A 6,473-nucleotide genomic window follows, 5' to 3' on the forward strand; every position below is an offset into this window, starting at 1 on the left:
ACTAGGAAATTTGATAAAAATATAAGATTTGTAGTGTATACAATGTTCACACAAGGTCCTTCCTTTTTGATGATCGCAGTCTCATATATGACGGGACATTTGAGAGGCTATGTGATTTTGATCACATGGCACCACAGCTTCAGATAACCTAGTTCACTGACATTCATGTATTTATGTGGGACCTACAAACACTAAACCTTAGGTTCCCACAGGCAGTGTCCCACTTTAGGGCAATTCACCCTCCTAATTATTGTTAATGTAATTGATTTTTTTTCCAGGAGCTCTTGCTTCTACCATCAGTTAAACTGCTAACAGTGTTCGTAAATTAATTGCCTAAATAATTATTATTAATAATTATTTGCTAACTGCATTCTTTAAATTGTAATGTTAGGATAACATGCATTCTCTGTAAAGCTGCTTTGAAATGATATTGTGAAAAGCGCTATAGCCTACAAACAAATGTGAATTGAATTGAATTGAAATAGAGAGCTTAATCTTTAAGTTTTCCAACATTAATCTTGTATGGTGAAAAAAAATATCTGTTTATCAATGTTTTAATGAACAATGACCTTTAGATTTAAATATGGGTTGTAATAGCTATTTTAAAAGCGCTTGACATTTGAGACAACGTTTAAACTTTAAACAACGTGTTCATTGTTTAGCAATATATATATAACTGTATACAACGGTTTTCACACGCTTTTTCTTAGAGACATGGCGTGTGGCGCAGGGGCGGATCTAGAAAATTATTTATAGGGTGGCAAAGGGGTGGCATGAGGTCTATGAGGGGTGACAACACCAAAGCAAGCGCCAATGCATCGTTTTTGGAGATTTATGGCCTGACATACACAATTGTGTTCACAAACATCGCATTGCCAAAATATATAACAAGATTTCAATATCCATCATGGCACGTAAAGTAAAGTAAAGGTACAATATGAAAAACATCAATAGATTTAAAATGAGTCTGACCTTGTATCACTAAAGGAGATGAGAAATTTTATTAATATTACACAGGTTACTTCGATGGCATAAAACATATTTTAGTGCAAGTTAAAGAACAATGTTTTTTGCAAACAATTTTTGAGTTTCTGTTATTATCAGATGTGGGAATGTCTGTGTGTGTTCACCCAGAACAGCCTATCAACTACATATTCTAGCAACACCCCAGCAATTGCAGCAAGAGCCGAGCAACCACCCAGAATCTCCTAGCAACACTTTAGTAATCACCCAGAACATCTATATTCTGGCCTAACTGACCAAACTATTTATGTTTTTTAAACAAGATTTGAAGTTGGCTTCATGACATGCCAGCAAAAATTTGTCTTTCAAACTTTTAATCTAGTTGAAATGAAACAATTCAACATTTTCTCACAACTATAAACACAATCTCAAAACTATGCACCAGCTTGTACAAACCTCAAACTTGCAGGTCAAAATAAAATGTTTTTGTCAATAACTTATTCTTGTCTGACAAAATCAAACTTTGGCCTCAGATGACACACAAAACTTAACAAATACACAGACTACTGCACTGCCCAGTGAACACTAGAGAGATAAATTAATGTAACATTGTAACAAAAATACTGCTTACTGGGATTCAGGAATTATTTTGCAGCTCAATGTCTACTACACTATACAAAAATAAATTTACAGATACAGTAAAATACATCAGTGATTTTTTTCTTTCTTTTTTTATTTTACTATTGTAAATTGATCTGGCAGTAGATATATATGAACTTGGTATGCACCACAATACAGTATAGGCTACTGTCAATTACAGTAAAACTAAATTCAGCAACCTCTGCACATTTGGCCAAATTTTATTACAGTATATAAGGAACTATAGCAGTGTATTGGTCTTCTGACACAAGACAGTCATTCTCAGTTCTGCAAAATACAGTATAACAAATGGCTACAGATTTGGGAAACTCGGCCAACTGAATCACTTATAATGTGTTAGCGATCGAGAAAAGCTAAAATACATTTAAATTCTTACCTACAGTTTCTGTGATCGGGATCTTCTTATTAAGTTCATGTTATTGTGGATAAAAAGAACTTTATCCTTGATGAAAGTGGAGCGTGCGGTCGGTGAATCAGCTCGCAAAAAAATACGAAAATTCGAGGACTTCTGAGTTAGCCGAGAAGCAGTAATTTTCCGATTCACGAACAAATGGAAAACAATTCGTAAGTGAACTTGGATGCGTTGTGTTTTTGACTCCCAAAGAACCGGTTCATAAGAGTCATTTGTTAATGAAGCTGACTACATTGGACACGCTGCGTGCGCGTGCAACCGTCATGCAGCTTATTGAAAGATGTGTTTTCTTGCCATTATTTTGCAATACGCTGTATTTTTTATGTTATCACATTGAAGCCCCGCTGCTGAAAAGCAGTAGTACTTGAAACACTGTTAACATTTATATTTTATTCTCTGATAATTTTGGGGTGGCAGACGGGGTGGCAAAGCTTTTTCTTGGGGTGGCAGTTGCCACCCCGTGCCACCCCGGTAGATCCGCCCCTGCGTGGTTGGGAACGTGTATGGAAATGATATGCAGATGAGGTTATGCATAGTAAAACTAGGCATCGTAAGCTCCATATATGATTATTTCGGGGTGGAGACTGTGCGTACGGGCATCTCCACCCTATCTTCCGCTGACTGGGATTTATAAAGGGATTTGTGCGCAGGTTCTGGCGTACGCATGGTTTTATAAATCAGAATCTAGCTTTTGCGCATATGTACACTTTTAGTAGGGATCCTACGTTTTATAAATGAGACCCCTGGACTGCAGGCTGGCCATTTCAGTACCCGGATCCTTCTTCTATGCAGCCATGATGTTGTAATTGATGCAGTATGTGGCCTGGCATTGTCATGTTGGAAAATGCAAGGTCTACCATGAAAGAGACGGGGCGGGAGCATATGTTGTTCTAGAACTTAGATATACCTTTCAGCATTGATGGTGCCTTTCCAGATGTGTAAGCTGCCCATGCCACACGCACTCATGCAACCCCATACCATCAGAGATGCAGGCTTCTGAACTGAGCGCTGATAACAACTTGGGTTGTCCTTGTCCTCTTTAGTATAACATGGCGTTCCAGTTTTCCAAAAAGAACTTCAAATTTTGATGCGTCTGACCACAGAACAGTTTTCCACTTTGCCACAGTCCATTTTAAATGAGCCGTGGCCCAGAGAAAACGCCTATATAGTTTTAGCCGGCAACGGCGAATGGCATGGTGGATTGTGTTCACCGACAATGTTTTCTGGAAGTGTTCCTGAGCCCATGTTGTAATTTCCATTACAGTAGCACTCCTGTATGTGATGCAGTGCCGTCTAAGGGCCCGAAGATCACGGGCATCCAGTATGGTTTTCCGGCCTTGACCCTTACGCAGAGATTGTTCCAGATTCTCTGAATCTTTGGATGATATTATGCACTGTAGATGATGATAACTTCAAACTGCAATTTTTCTCTGAGAAACTCCTTTCTGATATTGCTCCACTATTTTTCACCGCAGCATTGGGGGAATTGGTGATCCTCTGCCCATCTTGACTTCTGAGAGACACTGACACTCTGACAGGCTCTTTTAATACCCAATCATGTTGCCAATTGACCTAATAAGTTGCAAATTGGTCCTCCAGCTGTTCCTTATATGTACATTTAACTTTTTCGGCCTCTTACTACCTGTCCCAACTTTTTTGGAATGTGTAGCTCTCATGAAATCCAAAATTTGGCATGACATTTCAAAATGTCTCACTTTCAACATTTTATATGTTATCTATTTTCTATTGTGAATAAGTTTATGAGATTTGTAAATTATTGCATTCCTTTTTTATTCACAATTTGTAGTGTCCCAACTTTTTTGGAATCGGGTTTGTATATAATAAACTGACGCATAAGTGTATTATGAGAGAACGCAGAAGTTTACCGGGAACTATCATGCAGTTGACTGATGGGTCGGCAGAGAATCGAAATTGTGAAGAAATTAAGAAATTATGGTTCTTTGTGCCGGCCGTACCCACAATTGTGGTCCCCGATGTCCGGACTTCTTTTTCCGAGGTGTTTATAATAAAGTGGTTCATCAAACTGCCAAAATCAAATGAGCTATTAAACACTTACGACGTAACGAAACGTAGTTTAATGAAATCATGTGATTTTTGGCACTCTGAACCACTGATTCCAAAAAAAGATTTGTAAAGCTTCAAAGCTTCATGAGGCAGTGTTTTTAGAAAGCCCATCAAGTCACTTTTATTTATATAGCGCTTTTTACAATGCAGATTGTGTCAAAGCAGCTTTACAATGATAACTGGTATATAATTTTGGCTGCACAGCAGCTGTTAGAGAAAATGGTGTCAATGCAGGCAGATCAAAACACTGATGAATATCAAATGTCAAGTGTCCCCAACTTAGCAAGCCAAAGGCAACAGCGGCAAGGAACCCAAACTCTTAACAGGTGACATCAGGTGGCAAACAGGTGTTAAAATGAAGAAAAAATCTTGGGAGAAACCAGGCTCAGTCGGGGGCCAGTTCTCCTCTGGCGAACAGTGCTTTTTGTACAATTCAGGTAGCTATCATAAGTCCGACGGGATCGCAACATTAATCACGCCGGTATGGACTGTTGTTGAGGAACTGTGCCACTGGCTGTCATGTTGATGATGTCTTCACAGTGGATGATCTAGTTGACTCAATCTCTGCTGATATTTCAGGGCTGTGTTGTGGTCGTGTCAAGGCGCAGGTCCTTGTTCTCACCTGGACACGGCCCAGATCCGGTTGACTACGGTAAACCTCGGGATAAACAGAGAGACTAATATTAGCATAGATGCCATTCTTATTCGGATGTAACGAGTACATCTGGTGTTATAGGAAGTGTTCCCGGTTCCGGCTGAATTTATGCAGATGAACAATCCTTTAACGGATCTGAAAATATAAATTGATAATGTGTTATGTGGAGCAATAATAACTGACATGATCCATGATATCATGATATTTTTAGTGATATTTGTAAATTTCTTTCTGAATGTTTTGTTAGCATGTTGCTAATGTACTGTTAAATGTGGTTAAAGTTACCATCGTTTCTTACTGTATTCACGGAGACAAGAGAGCCGTCGTTATTTTAAATTTTTTAAACACTTGCAGTCAGTATAATGCATAAACACAACTTCATTCTTTATAAATCTCTCCAACAGTGTAGCATTATCCATTAGCCGCGAAGCATAGCCTCAAACTCATTCAGAAACAAAGGTAAACATCCAAATAAACACTGTACTTACGTGATTAGACATACTGCATGACGAACACTTTGTAAAGATCCATTTTGAGGGTTATATTAGCTGTGTAAGCTTTGTTTACGCTCTTTAAAGCCAGCGTGAGCTCCGTGGGCGGAGAGCACGAGAATTAAAGGGGCCGCGCAGCATAAATCGGCTCATATTTAATGATGCCCCAAAATAGGCAGTTAAAAAAATTAATAAAAAAAATCTATGGGGTATTTTGAGCTGAAACTTCACAGACACATTCAGGGGACACCTTAGACTTATGTTACATCTTGTAAAAAAAACGTTTGATGGCACCTTTAATGAAAAATGTCAGAGGATTTCGATATAAAGAGACACTATGTAATACATCGGGTCAGAGGTCACCCTTCCACCGGAAGTCGACTTTCTCATGAACGTGCCATATGGATTACTTTTATGATGGATGTATGTGTTTTTTTTGGGCTTCAAAATCTTTGGTATCATTCATTCCCATTATAAAGCTCAGAAGAACCAGAATATTTTTTTTTTAATATAACTCAGATTGTGTTTGACTGAAAGAAGAAAGTTATATACACCTAAGATAGGCTGAGGGTAAGTAAATTATGGGATAATTTTCATTTTTGAATGAACTAACCCTTTAACATTATCAGGAACTGAAATTTGATATCTTTTTTATCAAATTTTTAAAAATGTAAAAAAAAAAAATCCCCACAATAAATGTTGTCCATAAATCTCAAGTGCTATATAAGACATAGACATAGGATAACTTTGCTTGAGGAACGGACCAATTTTTCAGCTATTCAATGAAAATATCAAACAAAAGTGTCATATGGGTTTAGAAGATTTGGAAAATAGCACTCAAGTTGTTATTTTAATATTTATTTAGTAGTATAGTATGTATTAATATTTTGAAACTGTTTTTATTTGTATATTTAAAGTTTTATTTTGTTTTAGCAATTTTATGTGGTTTTAGTCTTTATATTTTTATATTAATTTTACTTCAGTTTAAGAAATTGTAATACTTTAACTTAAACTTATTTTATTTGTTAGTTGCAGGGCAACATTTTCTTCTTCTTTTAAGCTTTGTTTCATCCAATATCTGTTTCATTTCACTTAAGCTTTTTTTCAATTAACAAGTTGCATACATGTGCACCTGCATACATCATGCTGGAGTTGTATGTAGGTATAGGTAGTGCAGCTGTTATGCCAGAATGAGTTTATTATATAA

The sequence above is a fragment of the Chanodichthys erythropterus genome, chromosome 16 (genome assembly GCF_024489055.1).
Source record: "Chanodichthys erythropterus isolate Z2021 chromosome 16, ASM2448905v1, whole genome shotgun sequence".
Taxonomy (NCBI): domain Eukaryota; kingdom Metazoa; phylum Chordata; class Actinopteri; order Cypriniformes; family Xenocyprididae; genus Chanodichthys; species Chanodichthys erythropterus.